The sequence below is a fragment of the Macaca thibetana genome, chromosome 9 (genome assembly GCF_024542745.1).
Source record: "Macaca thibetana thibetana isolate TM-01 chromosome 9, ASM2454274v1, whole genome shotgun sequence".
In the NCBI taxonomy this organism is placed as follows: domain Eukaryota; kingdom Metazoa; phylum Chordata; class Mammalia; order Primates; family Cercopithecidae; genus Macaca; species Macaca thibetana.
Window position 1 is genome coordinate 85,761,902 of NC_065586.1, and position 21,619 is coordinate 85,783,520.

Sequence of the window (21,619 nt, forward strand, 5' to 3'; positions counted from 1 at the left end):
TTTCTGTTTCATTTCAGATTATAAAAAATGCTGCAATGAATGTCTATACTTTTAAGTAAAATTGTTGGGTTTAGGGGCACATCATTAAAAATTTTGGTTTGTGTACTTTTTTCATAGAGGTGTCAGCAATTTATACTCCCACTGGTAATATATCAGGTGCCTGTTTCCCTTCACTCTTGTCAATTCAACGTGTCAAGCTTTCTGATGGTTAAAATAATATTAGATTTTTGTTTTAATTTGCTTTCTCTTAGTATAAATGAAGTAAAACACTTCACATATTTAAAATGTTTTATTTCTTTTTTCAAACATGTCCTCATTTTAGCTATTAGATTCTTAATTATTTTTCTATTTATTTGAAGGAATTGGTTATACATTAGATTATCTGTTTTGCAAATATTTTCCTGTTTATCCTTTTGTTTTTTCCTTATAGTAAATTTCTTTCTATAAATTCAACTTATTTATTATTAATAGTTTCTTGTTTATTAAGTAGGTTTAATATAGTTACCATGTTGGTGTACATACTTTAAACTTTATTCTCCTCTGCAAAATTCATCATTTTATAGAAATGAGCTCATACTGAACGTATCTTTTAGGTTTCTGCTTTTATTCCCACTTAATAATAAAAATCTTTCTAAGTCATTCATTGTTTAAACAGATTATTTTTAATAGTTTCATGCATTCTTCTGTTATTTGGAGTTAACAATAATTTACTCAACCAACCCTCCCACTGTTGCATAATTAGGGTATTTTCATGAAAACAAAAAACAAAAAAAGATATAAGCTATACAGCCATGGTAATTTCACTATGGTAAAGTCCTCAAAGTAAAATTTGGAGGTCATTGTGCAAAAGTCTCTCCTTGTGCTTCAATGCTTCCCGCAGCTAGACCAAGCTCCGCGGCCCAGAGCCCAGGTCACAAGCTGGGGTCACAAGGACTTTCCGGGCCCATGAGACGAGAGGAAAAGAGGGCCCCTCGGCAGCTCCGCGCTTGCGCGCCAATCACGGCAGTTAGGGATTTCCGTACGTTACCAAACGGTCGCCTACCCAGGCAGAAACCCGTTTAAGTATTTCAGAAGGATTGATTTTTATTTTGGGTACCCGCCTTGCAAATATAATACTGATTCATTTTCTTTCTCTTCATCCATCCATCCTGCTATTGAATATAAAATGTGTCAATAGTATTGTAGTTCACCATGTATCTCAGGATATTAAAAGGGCAGTGTGACTCAGCTAGAAAAAGGATGAACTTTCCCCAAAGACCTATGCGGTAGGTCCTACAGGACTTCAGATCCTCATTGGAGAGAGGTTTAGGGTGTTTCTAGTTGTAGCAGGGTTAGTTGCACCTTAGGTTGAAGCAAGATTTTGCTGCTGGAAATTAAATATGGGTAAAAGAGGTGCTCTCCGCTGCCAATTTGACAAGGGATGGACCGTGCTGGTTTTGTGTCAACTGGCCTAAGCTAGAACTTCATTTCCATTATGGCTCCTTATTAGAGTTGGCCAAAAGATGTATCTATGCCAGGTTTGGCAAGCAGAAGTGAAAGAGTAACCCTTACTCTGTGTAGCTGGTGCAAAAGGAGAGAAGTGCAGATGTACTGATTGTGGACTCCAGCTTGTCCTTGCCTGCCTCTATCTTGACTCTAGCTGGTGTCCTTCTTTGCCTGCCCTGTGGACCAACAGCAGCCTCAAGCCCACAGTTAACGCAGAGGCAACAGCTTTCCATGCACTTCTTCACCAGCTCCTGTTGTGGTCTCACTCTTGCAACTGGATGTTCCCAGTTCTCTACATGTAAGCTGTGACTTTTCCTTCACTTGACTACTTCAGGAGAGGTGAGTAGAGACTTTCCTCTGATTCTCTACCTTCCAACCGGGGCCTTACTTCCCTGTCTCCTCCTGCTATTGTGCAAGGTCTAATTTTTTAATCCTTAGACTATAAACTCTGTGGAGGTAGCCATCTGTTTAGTTTACAGCTATAGTCTCAGTGCCCGGTACCCAGAAGACACTCATTAAATGTTTGAAGAATTATTAAAGCCCCCAATAATTGACAGTCCTTACTATTTATCCAGTACTTAGATTCTCAAGTATGAGGGTGTGGTTTGAGAAAGAGGGCACATGAACAACTTGGTTTCATTATCTGGCTTAAAAAGCTTATCAGGGAAAAAGTTTTTAAAAATATATTTTGGGCAGCATTTGAGTCATTTCCTGCACCCCCAAGCCTATGCCAATCCATAGGAAGTCTGAAATTGCCTTGAGTTCTGTAGGCAGGACACTTCAGTGGGCTGCAAAGTGTTGGGCTTATACCTCACTGCTCACTGCTCATCATAGCTCTTCCCCGCTTTGCTTGGATTTTTTTTCTTAAATATGCCATGGTCAGCAAAATTTTATTTCCTTTCTTCTGTAAAGTGACTTCTTTAAAAACCCTAATTATCTTATACTACCTAAGTTTTAAATTGTCTGAGAGAAATACTTTTTTTGTTTTACCTAAGAATATCTTTTCCATTTTCGTTTATTCTCTTTTCAAAACCATATCGCTCAACTATCTACAGCTTAGTGTACAGCATTGTGGTATGAATATGTGGCTGGAAAGTCATTAGGGTTTTAAAAGAACTATGAAATATATATTTTGTCTTTTTGGGATAATTTTCTGGGAACATATTTTTAAATATTTCATGGCTTTTTTATATACTAATATCCTACCAAATATATGCCATTTTAGCAGCTCATAATAGTTATTAATAAAATATTATGGTTTTTATTCTATTGTTTAACTCTTCCCTCATGTCTGCTCATGAAGAGCTCATGTATATAACATATATTATATTCTTCCATACTGACTATAACATATTGACTGTTCCTGACCCTTCTGTTTAACCAGTTTTAGCATTTTTCACTTTCCTCATTTTCAGTCATTCTTCTCTTTTTGAAGTATTCCCTGTTCACTTCCATCAGGTTAGAGTTTCACTCTGGCTTCACAGTCTACTCAATCTCTTTAATGTCCCATGAGCACATCTTTCATGGTATCTAAGTAGGCTACCATGCAAGTCAATCATTTTTCACACTTACTAAATGTTAAAAAATTTAATACATAAACACTTAGAAAAGTAGAAAATTCTTCATTTAATTATATTAACTCTAACAATCCTTAAAGTTCTTTAATTGTAAATTTCATTAAGGTAACTTAGGTTCTTGTTCATAAAGTCAAAAAGTTATATGTCACATAATGCAAATTACACCATTATCCACTCTTCTCCATCCCTGATTCTCACTCTCCAAAGGCAACAACTTTCATCTCTTTTAACTGTTTTTCTTTCTGTTATTTACCTTCACAAACCTATAATATACCTCTCATACTATTTCTTGATTTTTCAGTTTGGTTCTTATCTATTGCCTTTCTTCTACAAAAGATGAGGAGTTGGCTGTCTTACAACTGGGCATGTAGCTTCTTTTATTTTCTTAATCTTGCAATATCATATTTTTAAAAACCTTATCAGTGTTTAGGATTTATTTTGACAATGTAAATATTATTAACAGATGAACTTGTAGTGTATTAAGTTTACTTCTTTTTCATAGACTTTTGCTTTTGTTTTTCCTTGACTATGCATTGCCTTGATTTTTCTTCAGTTTTCTGAGTAGTTATTATCAATTCATCCTTTTGATACATTCAAGTGAAACTATCCAGTTTATTTTCCTTTTTTTCCTGGAGGCCATGGTCCTAAGTACATTGCCTTCATGAGCTCCTTCCTCCATAAAAAATATAAATTATTTTACAGCCGCATTGGTATAAAGGTTAATATAATCAGGGTGGATTTATTATCACGTAGTCACTGTTATTAATTTTATCTCCTAATTTTAAAGGAAATTAAAATGACAACATTTTTGTAAGTTCCTAAGAGTGTCATGGGCCCTCAGCACTATGCCTACTCAGCCTAATGGATGAGTCGGCCCTGCCGAAGGCATTCTTTGCTTCTGAACCCCTCTTTTCTCTTGTTCCAATCTGGACTACTTATTCTGTAGGCCCTGAGATGTTTTATTACTGTTATCTTGACAATTCAATTTTTTTCTCTTATATATTGGATCCCCTATTTCTGTGAATATGTGGTTGGTTGTCTTCTGGTTGTATTCCTTCATTTTGATAGAGTGCATCTTTCAGAAGGCTCTGATATAGGGTGTCTGGAGGTAAACATGAGGCCTTGCATGTGAAATAAACGTTTCAATCTCCTCTCGTAATTTGTTGTATAGAGAAAGAGTAATCATTATTTTCTTCAACAGTAAGTTCTTAGTTGAAACAAACTGCTGTAATACAAGACAGATTAACAAGAGAAAAACAGTTTATTAACGTGTGTATTTCATACATACAAGGGAGACACCCAGGGAATGAGTAGTTCTCAGAATTGGCTTTGAATTCTGGCTGACACAGCATCTTCAGTAATGAAAGCAAATTTCTGGAGAGGTAAAGGAAAAGAACTTTAGGAGTGGCAACTTGTAGGAAGGCAAATGCATAGCAAATAAAGGCTAGCTAGTAATGTTTGTTAATGGAGACTTCCCTGGTATCATCTCCAGATGATAAAGGTTTAAAGTTGTCTTCTGTGGTTACCTTTTGGTCTCCCTGGTAGAAGGGAGGCAGAATACTTTCAGTTTTTGTATGTCCTGCTTTTAGGCAAATAGAGGGACGGCAGAGAGCTTCTCCGCGTCTGCTTCTTCTTAATTACCTGCAGCTCAACAATCCTATATATTTTGGAGTAGCACAACAGATAGTTTGGCTGGATATAGAATTATGGATTGAAAATTATTCACCTCCTGGATTTTTTTTTAATTGCGTGCATAATATATGTTCATTGTAAAGAATGAAAAACGTATAGAAAGAAGAAAGTAAACTAAGCCTGAATGCTGCACCCTAAATTAACCATCAATATTCTGGGATCCGTCGATAAAGGGGCCAAAGAGTCTCTCTGTTTGGAATGTACCCTGTCACTTGTTCCCTGGTTTTCAGAACAGTCTTACTGCCTTTAGGTGACTCTGGTCCTAAAGTCCAGAGCTTTGCTGAATTGACATCTCTGGAGAGCAAACCAGTTTACTGCCAGTGGGGAGTGGCTATGGACTGCTAAGTATTGTGACTTCAGTTAGTTCCCCTATTTTTCATCCTATCTGCTCCACCATCGGGCACATGCCACCTCCAGTTCAGGGCTTTTGAGGGATTTGCAGCAAAAACTACTCTGTTTATACTTCTGCCATTGTTGGCTTAGGTTCTGGCTTTCTCATGTTTGCTAAAAACTACTACTAAAACATCTGCATTGTTGCTTCCAAAATTGTATTGCTGTTATCTCTTTGCCACTTCTATTCATTCTGTGGTTTGACCTTTTAAATGAATATCTTTAGGATACTTATAGTGAGCTATAGGAGGGAATAAAGGTATATATGTCCATGTTCGTTTTTTGATGATTAGTGGGAAGTGTCTCATAACATTCTTGTACACATTTATTTTTTATTTTTTTGAGATGGAGTCTGACTGTCACCCAGGCTGGAGTACAGAGAATCTCTGCTCACTGCAACATCTGCCTCCCAGGTGTAGGCAATTCTCATCCCTCAGTCTCCTGAGTAGCTAGAATTACACAGACACCACCCTGCCCAGCTAATTTTTGTATCTTTAGTAGAGATGTGTTTCTCTGGGTTGGCCAGGCTGGTCTCAAACTCCTGACCTCAAGTGATCCATATGCCTTGGCCTCCCAAAGTGCTGGGATTACAGGCATGAGTCACCATGCCTGCCGATTCATGACTGTAATCCCAGCACTTAGGGAGGCCTAGGCGGGCAGATCACTTGAGGCCAGGAGTTCAAGATCCACCTGACCAGTATGACGAAACCCCGTCACTACCAAAATACAAAAATTAGGTGGGCGTGGTGGCACATGCCTGTAATCCTAGCTACTTGGGAGGCTGAGGCATGAGAATCACTCGAATCTGGGAGGTGGAGGTTGCAGTGAGCCAAGATCATGCCATTGTACTCTAGCCTGGGTGACTGAGCAAGACTGTGTCTCAAAAAAAACAAAAACAAAAAACAAAAAACAAAACACAAAAAACTGTATATATAGAATATTTACAATATAAAACTTTATCATAGCTGTAGATATAAAAATAAATCTATAACCATTTCAGTTTTTAACTCATTTACTTCTGATACTAATTAAAAAACTCTCATATAAGTCCATTTATAAGTCCAAATAGAATAAACAAATGTTAAGTATCAATAATATTTAAACATGTGTATTTTTATTCCAGACTCTGTTGGGTACAAGTGACAAGGAACGTCATCTCAAACTAGCTGAAGCACAAAAGGTAATTTATTTGTTTCAATACCTGGAAATTCCAAGAGTTTTTTTTTTTTTAGCTCTAGTTATAGCTGGATCAAGATGAATGTCAAATGATATAATGATATTGTCAGTGTTTGAGTGACTTATCTGTCACGTATCTATCCATACATATCGATACCTATACAAATATCACACACGTTTTATAAAAATTTTATCATGTTGACAATAATATTTAAACCAATATCCAAATAAATATTAATCATTGAATTTTTTCCGAAGGCTAAATCACAAGCAAAATGGAACATTTTTATATTTTTGTAATTTCCTTTTGGTACTGTGGATCACAGCCCCAGAAAGAGATCAGTCTAATAATGGTATAGGACATTCACTGGTCCCAATCTGATTTACATTTTCTTATGAATATTTGTGAATTTTTAGGTCTGCTTAGCATCTGAAATCCAGTGTACGTTTGGAATCTTTTTCAACGTTATTAGCCATAGTGTGGAGGAGAGACTGCCTCACCCAATGGGAGATGAAAATGCCAAACTCTTGCTTGCCTAGACTCCCTTGGAGCTAGGACATGGCCAAGTGAGGTACATTCCACTAATCAGATTCAGCCATGGAAGCAGGAACCAGTGAGTCAAAGAAGCAGGGACTGGGAGCCGCCATTCAGACTGAATTCCTAGTGCAGCTGTGGCAGCAGAGCTAGGGGCAGTGTCAGAGTGCAGCAGTGGAGGGGTTGGTGGTGCAGGCTGTAGAGTCTTTTGCGTGTTAGTGTTGGTAGGGATGTCCACATTAGGTGAGTTGTGCCTTGTCTTGGTGAGTCTGTGTTTCATAGAACCTGGCTCTTCATACATGCTGGCCATGTAATCCACCCAATATCATTATCATAAACTCCTTTTCCATTGAAATTAACCTGAACTGGTTTCTGTTGCTTGCAGCTGAGATCCATGAATGGTTGGCCTTCTCTTCCACTGTGTCATCTCTTCTTTAGTTATGTATTAACTTAAATCTCGTATTACTCTCTTTGGCCTCTGCTACCTGAATCTTCTGGTATCAGCTGAAGAGGGGGTCTGGGAGGCAGAGAACAAGAAGTAAGGCCATACTGGCCTGGGAGGCAGAGACAGTCCTACTGGAGGGCCCTCAGAAAGTGAATTCAGCAGGCACCAGCCTCCAGCCACAGGGTCATATGCCCACACTTGCTTCCTCAAGCCTGGTCCAGGCCACCATCATGTCACCTGGACCATGGCCGTATTTCCTAGTGTCTGCCTACTCCTGTCCTTGTCCCTGTAAATACTTTATCAAACACAGGGATATTGTTAAAACATAATCAGATTATGTCAATTCTCTGTGAAAACCTCATTCTCTCAGAGTAAAAGTCCTTATAGAAGCCTGAAGGTCATACGTGGTACCCGCTTCCTCCAAAAAAACCCCATTCTCTTTATTATGCCTTTGATCCCCAGGAGAACCTAAGTTCAAGAGGGGATGCTGGGCAGGGAGGGGCCACTTGCTAGGGCCCCTGTCCGCTTCAAGAGCCAAGCCATTTTCTCCTGGATCCCTCCGAGCTGAAGACAGGAGGAGCCGGGGGAGGGGGATCCCTTGGTCTGCACCTCAGTTTCTCAAGAACAGCCACAGAGAAATAAATTGAGAGATGCAGGGGCTACCACCATCCAGTGACCACAACCATCCACTCCCATGCCGGCGTGGGGTTAGCAGACGGGCGCCACTTTGTTCTACTTTTCCTCCGCCCATGGAGGAGGACACCGCCAGGAAGGGAAGGCCAGGAAGACAGAGGGAAGAGACAGCGGGGTGGAGTGGGAGCAGTCGCTGCCGTGAACTCACTGGAGCCCAGACGCACGCAACTAAGGGGCTGCAGTGGGAAGAGAAACGGAGAGGTGGTGGGGAGCGGGCGCTCTGAACGCCTGTTCCTGCTCTTCAGACTAGTCTTTGTTTATTTCGCAACGCAGGAAGGCGGAAGCGAAGGCGGAGACCCGCAAGCGAGCGGAGAAGGCCCCGGGAAGACGCGTGGGGCAGGATGCGGGGCCCAGGTGCGAACGGCGGACCCTCTCGGTCCCCAGGCGGTGGTGACCTGGGTGGCGACGCTCGTGGAGACCAAGGAGCTTCTGGACCTGTGCTTCGGGGGACCAAGTGGAGAGGCTGCTGGAGTTGTCGCCGGAGTCCTCCCCTAGTTCTTCGCGCCGGCCTCGCCCGCGGCTCAGGGTCCCGGCCGCCATTGCAGTCCTCGCAGCACCGAGCGGGGCTCCACGGACTCGCGACCTCCAGCCTCCGCCTCAAGGGCAGGGAGCGCGGCTGGGTCTCTGGAAAGCCATTTTAAAATCACTGCCTCTACTGCCCCCATGTGAGGTCGGAGTGTCCTCCCCGGTCTTTGCTTTCAGGTTGTTTCAGGTTCCTTCGGGCAAACCCGCAGCTAAGAGTCCAGCCTGTGAACTTAAATCTAAACTTGCTGAAGCAGCTCCCGGCGGCCCCCTGCTGGCGGCGGCCTTTGTCTGAAGGAGAGGCTGGGGTCACTCGGTTGGGCCGCATTTCCGGGGCCGGCACCTGTCTAGCTGCCAGGCCGCGCGTACCTGGTCCCATCGGGGGCTCTGCTCTGCCCCCTGCGCTGATGACGCGGGTGGAAGGGAGGTAGCAGGGACACTTTGGGGAGCTGTGCCGGGCGGCCACCCCCCAACTGCTCACCGTGGGGTACGGCACCGAGACCTGGTTGGGCTGCAGGGAGACCGACTGAGATTTCCGGGATGGTGGCCGGGGAGGCGAAGGCGCGGGGGGGCGGGGTGAGAGGCAAGAGCCCAGGAAGCTGCAGGCCCAGCGCTGTGGGGTTGCCGTTGTCGTTCTGGGTGGAGATCTGGTCAAACTGGCTTTTGCCCCGAGTGAGGAATTCCTGCTCTTATTTGGTGTTGGTGAGAGGTCGCTGTTCACAGAGGGGGTGGGGTTCGTCACCTCCAGGCGAGTACAGGGCTGGCGGGCTCAGTGCTGCCTTTCTGCTCTGTCTCCTGATCCTGCTCAGAATCTTTGTGGCTCCTCTGAGTCTTCTCAGGGAGGCGGTGAAAGATGGGAAAGGCAGGTTGTTGAAACGCTGCTGCTTGGGGCCGACAGAGACCCTGAGCTGTACCTCCTGGTATGGGGAAGGTGCACCACTGTGGGTCAGATCAGCTGACAGTACGGGTTTCAGGTGATTGGGGTAACCTTGCAGTTCGGATCTCTTAGAACCCAGGAGTAGGTAGGCGATCGCTGCTTCATCATACTTCGCAGGGAGTCCTGGGTCTTCCTGTCTGTAACCCATGGACACCATGATTCAGAATGGCAGAGGTCCGGGGCTTAAGTTCCTGGGGTTCGTGCTTCCTAATCATTAATGGATCCATCACAATGTGCTCTGAAGGGCCTCTCTTGCTGGGTTTGAGAAGGATACATTTCTTGAGCAGGTTTTTATACTCAATGGACGTGTAGAAGGGAATATATTCTACTCAGTACCCCTCCTGCAGCTCCTTGAAATTCTGTCCATCAAAGACAGGGATCTGCTGACCAGAGGTGACTGCCACAGAAGGTATCTAGTTTGTAAAAGCTGAATTTGTTGCTGAAGCCAGAATTTGCAATCTTGATGTTTGTGTTAACATCCAAGAGCGTGTTTTCTGCCTTTAAATCTCTGTGGACAATACGTTTCTGGTGACAGCTTGCACAGCAGACACTTTTGGTAGAATTTGCTTTACTCCTTTTTTTCTTTCCTGCTGCCATGAGCAGGTGTTCACAAACTTCTCCTGGCTAGTGTGCTTCCTGGCAAGGCAGAGAGATTCCTCAATATCGATCACAGCAAATATTTCACTATGTTGGGGTCATCCGAGCCTTCATGGTTCCTACTTTGTGGATGGTGTCTGGAGGAGATCTGCTTGAGTCTCATTAATGAATTTCACAGCTTCTGCTTTTCCAGTCAGGAGGTCCCAGGCCAACCTTACCTTAGCCAGGTTGTCCTTGAGGATGGATTCAAGGATCCCAGCTGCCAGTAAGGGTCCCTTCTCAGCAGAGTTGGCTGAGAGGCCCTGTGGCATGTGGGACTTACTGCTGGGCTTGGAGTCAAGGTGTCCCAGGTCGGCTTAATTGTGGGAAAAGCTGGTGAGAAGCTTGGTTCAAATCACTTGAAAAAAAATCACTTGCATAGTTCATCTGAAGAACTGATCTCCATAATGGAATTAAAGAACAATGCTGGACAAAAAGTAAGAAAAAGCAACAAACTGAAAAGGAAAAATTGAGTAAAAAGAATAAAGAAGAACTAGGACTGACAACCTCAGCCAAGCCAGGGACTTACATACATCTTGGAATTCCAAAGCAATGGTTCCTTATGAGGTCATAGGAAGAAATCTAATAACAAGGCTGGGATTAATTCACGGGGTTTTCTCACATGTTGATCTCAAGAACTTCTTACTCTAAAAAAATTATTGAGGACTCCAAAGAGCTTTGTATGTGGGTTATAATGATCAGTATTTACCTTATTAGAAATTAAAACCTGTAGGATGTTTCAGTGACCTTTTCTAGTTTGAAGGGTTTAATAATTTTTGGCTTTTAAAGAGCCCATAATATCTTCAATTAAAATTTTTTTTTCCTTGAAATTGTAAATGATTGGTCTCATAACGATGCTACAACTTAACTGGCATTACAATACTGTACAAATGTGTTCTATTGTATAAGTCACAATAAGGTACATTATTAACTCTATAGCATTGAGGGGAAGATCACTTTTATCATATTATTTAAAGTTTTGCCTAGTTTCTTTGTAGTAGACTTATCTTTTCCACCAGCCAGAGAACCCGCTATGTCAGTTTCGGTATCTTTAAATGTACAGATTGCAGCTGTGAGTTGAGAAAGCACGTTTCACTTAGTACGGGACGGGGACTTCGAGGTACTGGATATGTCACTGGCACCTCAGGGGAGGAAACCAAGATGCCCCTATATGATTTTAAACACGCTTTATTGAAGTATAGATACAGAAAAGTACACAAATTGTCAGCCTACAGCTTGGTGACTGTTCACAAATTGAACTAATCTAACTAGCCTCCAGAATAAGAAACAGGCCTTTGCACACCTCACAAGCCTCCCAATCCCCTTTTCAGTCACCTTCTCTGCAGTGATAACCACTATTCTATATTCTGACAGCATAGTTTCACTTGTTTTTGAACTTCACATAAATGGAATCAGTATTGAATCCTTTGTGTCTGCTTCCTTCACTCAGTATTTTCCTGAGATTTTTCTATATTGTTTATTCTAAATGCCCATTGTATGACTGTAACACAATTTGTTTATCCATTTTACTGTTATTGGGCATTTGGGTAGTTCTCAGTGAGGATGCTAAGAAGAGTGTTGCTGTAAATATCCTTATTCAGGTCTTTTGGTAAGCATATATCTGGCTTTCTGTTGGCTATTTATACTTAGAAATAGAGTTGCTGGCTTATAAGCTATGCATATTTTTAGTTTCAGTAGATGTTGCAGTTTGTACCAATTTACCCACCCACCGATGTGAATATCTAATATTGCCTGCCTGTCTGTAGGTGTGTACTGGTATAGCACTGTGGTTTTAATTTGCATTTTCCAGTGCCTAATGAAATAAAGCACCTTTTAATATGCTTATTGGACGTATTTTTTTTTCTGTGTTGTGTCTGTTCAGTATTTTGCCCATTTTTATGTTGGGTTGCTGGTATTTTTCTTATTGGTTTATGGATATTCTTTAAATATTTTAAGTGTTCTTTATTTGATATGTCCCTGTATTTCCTCTCTCCTCACACATCCCTGTTAACTCTGATGTCACTTCCTGCTATTTTACCCATGGATCATCCCTTTCTAGCACAAGAGGTCTTATTCCTTGAACATGCCAGCCATATTCCTACTCTAGGGCTCTGCACTAGCTCCAACTTATGCCTGGAATGTTCTTTTCCAATGGTCCACATACACAAAATTAGAAATATAAATACATAGGATATTAGTATAAAGGCCCTTCTTCGGGTATCTATCGTCTGACACCAATAATTACCAACATTTTGCAATCATCCATAAATACTTCAGTATTCATCTTTAATAGATAAATATATTTTTTACACACAGACACCATGCCGTCATCAAATCTAACAATAGTACTATGTAAGACCAGTCCGTATTCAAATTTCCCAGTTATCTCAAAGACGTCTTGTTATAGTTAATATGTTTGAATAAAGGTATAAACAAGTTGTACATGTTACTTTTTTTGTATTGCCTCCTAGGTTCAAGCGATTCTCCTGCCTTAGCCTCCCGAGTAGCTGGGATTACAGGCACGTGCCACCACACCCGACTAATTTTGTATTTTTTAGTAGAGACGGGGTTTCTCCACGTTGGTCAGGCTGATCTCGAACTCCTGACCTCAGGTGATCCACCCGCCTCAGTCTCCCAAAGTGCTGGGATTACAGGTGTGAGCCCCCATGCCTGGCGACAGTTATCTTTTTATGTAATGATTTCTTTTGGTTGGATACTGAGTAGTGGAATTGCTGGGTCAAATGGTAGTTATATGTTTAGTTCTTTGAGAAATCTTCATACTGTTTTCATAGAGGTTATACTAATTTACATTCTCAACCAGAATGTGTAAGTGTTCTCTTTTCTCCACATCCACACCAACATCTACTATTTTTTGACTTTTCAATAATAGCCATTTTGACTCGTATAAGATGATGTCTCGTGGTTTTTGCATTTCTCTGATGATTAGTGATGTTGAACATTTTTTCACATATTTGTTGGTTGCTTGTATGTCTTGAGAAATGTCTGTCCTTGTCCTTTGGCCTCTTTTTAATAGGGTCATTTGTTTTTTTCTTGTTGAGGGGTCTGAGTTTCTTGTAGAGTCCATATACTAGTCTTTTGTTGGAGCCATAATTTGCAAATATTTTCTCCTGTTCTGTGGGTTATCTGTTTATTTTATTTTATTTTTTTTCTGTGCAGAAGCTTTTTAGTTTAATGAAGCCCCATTTATCTGTTTTTGTTTTTGTTGCATTTGCTTTTGAGGACTTAGTCATACATTCTTTGCCTGGGCCAATGTCTAAAAGAGTATTTAGGCTTTCTAGGATTTTTGTAGTTCCAAGTCTTACATTTAAGTCTTTAGTTCATTTTGAGTAATTTTTGTACATAATGAGAGACAGGAGTCCAATTTCATTCTTTTGCATATGGCTAGCCAGTTTTCCCAGCACCATTTATTGAATAGGGTGTCCTTTTCCCATTGCTTATTTTTGTTTACTTGGTCAAAGGTCAGTTGGTTGTGGGTATATGGCTTTATTTCTGGTTCTCTATTTTGTTCCATTGATCTATGTGTCTATTTTTATACTAGTACCATGCTGTTTTGGTTACTATAGCCTTGTAGTATGATTCAAAGTCAGGTAATGTGATACCTCCAGCTTTTTTCTTTTGCTTAGGATTGCTTTGCTAATCTGGCTCTTTCCTGGTTCTGTACAAGTGTTATAATTGTTTTTCTTTTTCTGTGAAAAATGACATTGGTAATCTGATAGGAGCTGTACTGAACCACAGGTTGCTTTGCGCAATAAATTATTGCCATATTAATGAAAATGATTCTTCCCAATCCATGAGCATGGAATATTTTACTTTACTTTTTCTTTTTTTTGAAAGAGGTCTCACTTTGTTAACCAGGCTGGAGTGCAGTGGCAGTCATAGCTCACTGCAGCCTCAACCTCCCAGACTCAAGCAATCCTCCTGCCTCAGCCTCCTAGGTAGCTGGGATTACAAGTGTAAGCCACCATGGCTGGCTAATTTTTAATTTTTTTTTGTTTTGTAGAAACAAGGTCCCTCTATGTTGCCCAGGCTGGTCTCAACCTCCTGGGCTCAATGGATCCTCCTGTCTTGGCCTCCCAAGGTGTTGGGATTACTGGCATGAGCCACTGTGCCCAGATGGAATGTTTTTCTGTTTGTGTCATCTATGATTTCTTTTATTGGTGTTTTGTATTTCTCCTTGTAGGGATCTTTAACCTCTCTGGTTAAATATATTTCTAGGTATCTAATTTTAATTTTATTATATGTAGCTGTTGTAAATGGAATTGAGTTCTTGATTTGGTTTTCAGCTTGAGTGTTACCGGGGTATAGAAGTGCTACTGATTTTTGTACGTTGGTTTTGTATTCTGAAACTTTATTGAACTTTACTGAAGTCATTTATTATGTCTGGGAGTGTTTTCAAGGAATCTTTAGGGTTTTCTGGGTATAGGATCATGTCATCAGTGAAAAGAGATAATCTGACTTTTTTTTTTTTTCAGTTTGGATGTCTTTTATTTCTTTCTCTTGCCTGGTTGTTCTGGCTAGGTCTTCCAGTACTATGTTGAAAAGGTGAGGTGAGAGTAGACAAACTTGTTCAGTTTCAGTTCATAGGGGAAATGCTTTTGGCTTTTCTCCTTTCAATGTGATGTTGGCCATGGGTTTGTAATGTGTGGCTTTCATTATTTGGTGGTATGTTCCTTCAATGTCTAGTTATAACATGAAGGGATGTTGGATTTTTATCAGATGCTTGTTCTGCATTTATTGAGACAATATATGTTTTTTGTTCTTAATTCTCTTTACATGGTGAATCACATTTACTGATTTACATATGTTGAACCATCTTTGCCTTCCTGGAATAAAACCCACTGATCGTGCCATATTATCTTTTTGATGAGCTGTTGGATTCAGTTTGCTGGTATTTTGTTAAGGATTTTTATATTTATATTAATCAGGGCTTTGACCTATAGTTTTCTTTTTTTATTGCAGCCTTGTCTAATTTTGATATCAGAGTGATACTGGCTTTGTAAAATGAGTTAGGGAGGATTCTTTCTTCCTTGATTTTTTTGGAATAGTTTCAGTAAGATTGGTACCAGCTCTTTGCATGTCTGGAAAATTTGACTGCAAATCCATCTGGTCCTGGGCTTTTTGTTTTTGTTGGAAGATTTTTTTTTTTTATTACTGATCCAATTTTATTACTTGCTATTGGTCTGTTCAGGATTTCCATTCTTCCCAGTTCAATCCTGGGAGGTTGTATATTTCCAGGAATTTATCCATTTTCTCTAGGTTTTCTTGTTTGTGTGCAGAGATTTTTATAGTAGTCTCTGATGATCTTTTGTATTTCTGTGGTATCAGATGTAATCCCACCTCTATTATTTCTGATTGTGCTTATTTGATTTTTTTCTCTTTTTTTCTTGGTTAAATGTAGCTGGTAGTCTATCACTATTTTTAGCCTTTCAAAGAACCAACTTTTTGTTTTGTTGATCCTTTGCATCATTTTTTTTGGTGGGGGGATCTCAATCTCTTTTAGTTCTGCTCTAATTTTTGTTATTTCTTTTCTTCTGTTAGCTTTGGGTTTTGGTTTGTTCTTGTTGTTTTAGTTCCTTAAAGTGCAATGTTAGGTTGTTCATTTGAGATCTTTCTATTCTTTTGATGTAGACATTTAGCACTATAAATTTTCCTTTTAGTACTGCTTCTGGTGTACCCAAGAGGTTTTGCTATATTGTGTCTCTATTTTCACTCATTTCAAAAATTATTTGATTTCTGTCTTAATTTCTTTGTTTATCCAAAATCATTTGGGAGTAAATTATTTAGTTTCCATGTACTTGGTGTGTTTTGAGAGATTCCCTTAGTGTTGATTTCTAATTTTATTCTGCTGTGGTCTGAGAAAATACTTGATGTATTTTGATGTGATTGCAATTTATTTGAATTTATGGAGACCTGCTTTATGGCCAAGCATATGGTCAGTTTTGGAGAACATTCCATATGCAGTTGAGAAAAATGAATATTTTGTAGTTGTTGGGTAGAACGTTCTGTAAATGTTTATCATGTCCATTTAGTCTAGAGTCCAATATAAGTCCAGAATTACTTTTTTGATTTTCTGCTATGATGATAATTTTATTTATTTGATTTAATTTATTTATTTGATTTTCTGCTATGATGAATATTTTCTGTCTAGTGCTGTCAGTAGGATGTTGAAGTCTCCCACTATTAATGTACTTTTCTTAGGTCTAATAGTATTTGTCTTATGAATCTGGGTGCATATACATTTGGGATAGTTAAGTCTTCTTGTTGAATTAAACCCTTTATAAATATAATGCCCTTTGTCTCTTTTAACTGTCATTGGTTTAAAGTCTGTTTCATTTGATATAAGAATAGCTATACCTGCTCATTTTTGTTTTCCATTTATGTGACATATTTTTCCACCCCTTTACTTTGGGTCTGTAGTTGTCTTTACCAGTTATGTGGGTCTCTTTTAGGCAGCAGATATTTTGTCTTATTTTTAAATCCAATTTACCAGCCTATATCTTTTTTTTTTGAAACAGAGTTTTGCTCTTGTCATCCAGGCTGGAGTGCAGTGGTGCAATCTCAGCTCACTCCAACCTCTGCCTCCCGGGTTCAAGTGATTCTCCTGCCTCAGCCTGCTGAGTAGCTGGGATTACAGGCACATGACACCATGCCCAGCTAATTTTTGTATTTTTAGTAGAGATGGGGTTTCACCATGTTGGCCAAGCTGGTCTCGAACTATTGACCGCAGTGATCTGCCCGCCTCAGCCTCCCAAAGTGCTGATTACAGGCATGAACCACTGTGCTCGGCCTACCCATATTTTTTAACTGGAGCATTTAGGCCATTTACACTCAAGGTTAATGTTGACCGCAAGATTTTGTTCCTGTTGTAGTATTGTTAGCTATAGCTGCTTTGTAGTCTCATTTATGTAATTGCTTTTTAAGATCTATGAGCATGGTACTTAGATGTGCTTTTATGATGGCGAGTATTGTCCTTTCATTCCCATGTTTAGAACTTTGAGCATTTCTTGTAGAACTGGCCTAGTGGTGACAAATTCCGTTGATGTTTGCTTATCTGGAAAAGATTTTATTTCTCCTTCATTTATGAAGCTTAGTTTGGCAGAATATAAAATTCTTGACTGGAAATATTTCTTCTTTATGAAGGCTAATAGGAAGACCCCCAATCTCTTCTGGTTTGTAAGGTTTCTGCTGAGAAGTTCCCTGTGAGTTTGATGGGATTTCCTTTATAGGTGATTTGGTGTTTCTATCTGCCTTTAAGATTTTTCTTTCACTTTTACCTTGGATAGTCTGATGACTATATGCCTTGGTGATGTTTTTCTTGTATAGTATCTTCTAGGTATTTTCTGAATTTCTTGTATCTGAATGTCTACATATCTAGTAAGATGATGGAAACTTTCCTAGTTTATTCCCTCAAATATATATTCCAAATTTCTTACTTTTTCTCTTTCTTTTTCAGAATGCCTGTAAGTCATAGGTTTGGTTGCTTTATGTATTCCCATATTTTTCAAAGGTCTTGTCCATAAATATTTAATAAATTTTTGTCTTACTGAGTTAATTTGAAAGACCAGTCTTCAAGTTCTGAAATTCTTTCTTCTACTTGTTCTCATCTATTGTTAAAATTTTCATCTCTATTTTGAAATTCCTTCAGCAAATTTTTTATTTCCAGAAGTTTTGTTTCTTTTTAAAAATGTATCATCTTAACATTCGTATTCCGAATTGTTTTTCTGGTTTCCTTGTGTTGATTTTCAAATTTCTCTTGGATTTCTTTGAGCTTCCTTATAATTCATATTTTGAATTATTTTTCTTTCATTGCATATTTTCATTTTGGTTAGGATCTATTGCTGGAGAGCTTGTATAATCCTTTGGGGGTGGTCAAAACACTCTTTCTTTTTGTACAGCTAGAGTCTTTGCATTGATTGGTGCTCCACTGAAGGAACTGTCACTTATTTTTTTTTAAATTTGATATCATTTGAATAAGACTTCTAAATTTTTTATTAGTTTCTTCCTTGAGGACGTGACTGTAGTGCATGTTGTGTATGATAGCTTGGCTTCATTTACGGGTGATTTCAAGGAGCCAAAGCTCTGTATAGGCTCCTTGGTTACAGATATCTTTTACGTGGTGGCTTTCTCTTTTTTTTTTTTTTTTTTTTTTTTGAGAGGGAGTCTCGCTCTGTCGCCCAGGCTGGGGTGCAGTGGCCAGATCTCAGCTCACTGCAAGCTCCGCCTCCTGGGTTTACGCCATTCTCCTGCCTCAGCCTCCCGAGTAGCTGGGACTACAGGCGCCCGCCACCTCGCCCGGCTAGTTTTTTTTTTTGTATTTTTTAGTAGAGATGGGGTTTCACCGTGTTAGCCAGGATGGTCTCGATCTCCTGACCTCGTGATCTGCCCGTCTCGGCCTCCCAAAGTGCTGGGATTACAGGATTGAGCCACCGCGCCTGGCCTGTGGTGGCTTTCTCAAATGCAGCTTGTTGTATCAATGTATTGACCATGTGAGCTGACTCACTATCTCCTGTGAGTCTGAGTGTGGAAGTCTCAGAAGCTTATCTTGTACCCTAGCACTGTGCCCTTTTGTTAGCATGTTTTTTATTTTTATTTTTAATTAATTAATTTTTTATTACACTTTAAGTTCTGGGATACATGTGCAGAATGTGCAGGTTTGTTACATAGGTATACATGTGCCATGGTGGTTTGTTTCACTCATCAACCCGTCTTCTACATTAGGTATTTCTCCTAATGCTATGCCTCCCCGGCCCCCCACTGCCTGACAGGTCCCCCAAAACCCGACAACCCTTCCCTGTGTCCATGTGTTCTCATTGTTTAACTCTCAACTATGAGCAAGAACACATGGTATTTGGTTTTCTGTTCTTGTGTTAGTTTGCTGAGAATGATGGTTTCCAGCTTCATCCATGTCCCTGCAAAGGACATAAACTCATCCTTTTCCGTGGCTACATAGTATTCTGTGGTGTATATGTGCCACATTTTCCTTATCCAGTCTATCATTGATGGACATTTGGGTTGGTTCTAAGTCTTTGCTATTGTGAACAGTACTGTAATAAACATATGTGTGCATTTGTCTTTATAGTAGAATGATTTATAATCCAATCCTTTGGGTATATACTCAGTAATGGGACTGCTGGGTCAAATGATATTTCCGTTTTTAGATCCTTGAGAAATTGCCAGACTGTCTTCCACAGTAGATGGACTAATTTACACTCCCATCAACAGTGTAAAAGCGTTCCTATTCCTCCACATCCTCTCCAGCATCTGTTGTTTCCTGACTTTTTCATGATTGCCATTCTAACTGGCGTGAGATGGTATCTCATTGTGGTTTTGATTTGCATTTCTCTAATGACCAGTGATGATGAGCATTTTTTCATATGTCTGTTGGCTGCATGAATGTCTTCTTTTGAGAAGTGTCTGTTCATATCCTTTGCCCACTTTTTGATGGGGTTGTTTGCTTTTTTCTTGTAAACTTGTTTAAGTTCTTTGTAGATTCTGGATATTAACCCTTTTGTCAGATGGATAGATTGCAAAATTTTTCTCCCATTCTGTAGGTTGCCTGTTCGCTCTGATGGTAGTTTCTTTTGTTGTGCAGAAGCTCTTTAGTTTGATTAGATCCCATTTGTCGATTTCGGGTTTTGTTGCCATTGCTTTTGGTGTTTTAGACACGAAGTCTTTGTCCATGCCTATGTCCTGAATGGTATTGCCCAGGTTTTCCTCTAGGATTTTATGGTCATAGGTCTAACACTTAAATCTTTGATCCATCTTGAGTTGATTTTTGTGTAAGGTGTAAGGAAGGGGTCCAGTTTCATTTTTCTGCATATAGCTAGCCAGCTTTTCCAACACCATTTATTAAATACAAATTCTTTTCCCCGTCGCTAGTTTTTCTGAGGTTTGTCAAAGACCAGGTGGTTGTAGATGTGTCATGTTATTTCTGAGGCCTCTGTTCTGTTCCATTGGACTTTATATCTGTTTTAATACGAGTACCATGCTGTTTTGGTTACTGTGTAACATATACTATACTCTATATAACTATACTGTGTAGTGTAGTTAAAGTCAGGTAGCATGATACCTCCAGCTTTGTTCTTCTTGCCCAGGATTTTCTTGGCTATGTGGGCTCTTTTTTGGTTCCATATGAGGATTAGTTTTTTACAGTTCTGTGAAGAAAGTCAGTGGTAGGTTGATGGGGATAGCATTGAATGTATAAATTACTTTGGGCAGTATGGCCATTTTCACAGTATTGATTCTTCCTATCCATGAGCATGGAATATTTTACCATTTGTTCGTGTCCTCTATTATTTCCTTGAGCAGTGGTTTATAGTTCTTCTTGAAGATGTCCTCCACTTCCCTTCTAAGTTGTATTCCTAGGTATTTTATTCTCTTTGTGGCGATTGTGAATGGGAGTTCACTCATGATATGGCTCTCTGTTTGTCTGTTATTGATGTATAGGAATGCTTGTGATATTTGCACATTGATTTTGTATCCTGAGACTTCCCTGAATTTGCTTATCAGCTTAAGGAGTTTCTGGACTGAGAGATGGGGTTTTCTAAATATACAATCATGTCATTTGCAGACAGAGACAATTTGACTTCCTATTTTCCTATTTGAATACCCTTTATTTCTTTCTCTTGCCTGATTGCCCTGGGCAGAACTTCCAATACTATGTTGAATAGGAGTGGTGAGAGACGGCATCCTTTTCTTGTGCTGGTTTTCAAAGGGAATGCTTCCAGTTTTTGCCCATTCAGTTTGATATTGGGTGTGGATTTGTCATAAATAGCTGTTATTATTTTGAGATAGGTTCCATCGATATCCAGTTTATTGAGAGTTTTCAGCAAGAAGGAGTGTTGATTTTTGTCAAAGGCCGTTTCTGCATCTATGGAGATAATCATGTGGTTTTTGTGATTGGTTCTGTTTATGTGATGGATTAAGTTTATTGATTTGCATATATTGAACCAGCCTTGCATCCCAGGAATGAAGCTGACTTGATCATGTTGGATAAGCTTTTTGATGTGCTGCTGGATTTGGTTTGCCAGTATTTTATTTTTTCCATTGATGTTCAGCAGGGATATTGGCCTGAAATTTTCTTTTTTTTGTTGTGTCTCTGCCAGGTTTTGGTATCAGGATGATGCTGGCTTCATAAAATGAGTTAGGGAGGAGTTCCTCTTTTTCTGTTGTTTCGAATATTTTACGAAGGAATGGTACCAGCTCTTTTTGTACCTCTGGTGGAATTTGACTGTGCATCTGTCTGGTCCTGGACTTTTTTTGATTGGTAGGCTATTTATTACTGCCTCAATTTCAGAACTTGTTATTGGTTTACTCAGGGATTCAACTTCTTCCTGGTTTAGACTTAGGAGGGTGTATGTATATATCCATTTCTTCTTGATTTTCTAGTTTATTTGCTTAGAGGTTTTATAGTATTCTCTGATAGTAGTTTGTGTTTTTGTGGGATCAGTGGTGATATCCCCTTTATCATTTTTTATTGTGTCTACTTGACTCTTCTATGTTTTCTTTAT

General features: G+C 39.7%; 1 long non-coding RNA gene across 1 annotated transcript in view; it reads left to right on the plus strand.

Annotated features, from left to right (window-relative positions):
• The first annotated feature begins 1,033 nt into the window (after nucleotides 1–1,033).
• The window catches only part of LOC126963421 (uncharacterized), an 81,612-nt gene continuing 61,026 nt past the window's right edge, over nucleotides 1,034–21,619 (plus strand). Inside the window, exons 1-3 of the long non-coding RNA XR_007729062.1 lie at nucleotides 1,034–1,824; nucleotides 6,268–6,324; nucleotides 8,267–9,002. This is a non-coding gene — a long non-coding RNA (uncharacterized LOC126963421). The remainder of the gene's footprint in view (nucleotides 1,825–6,267; nucleotides 6,325–8,266; nucleotides 9,003–21,619) is intronic.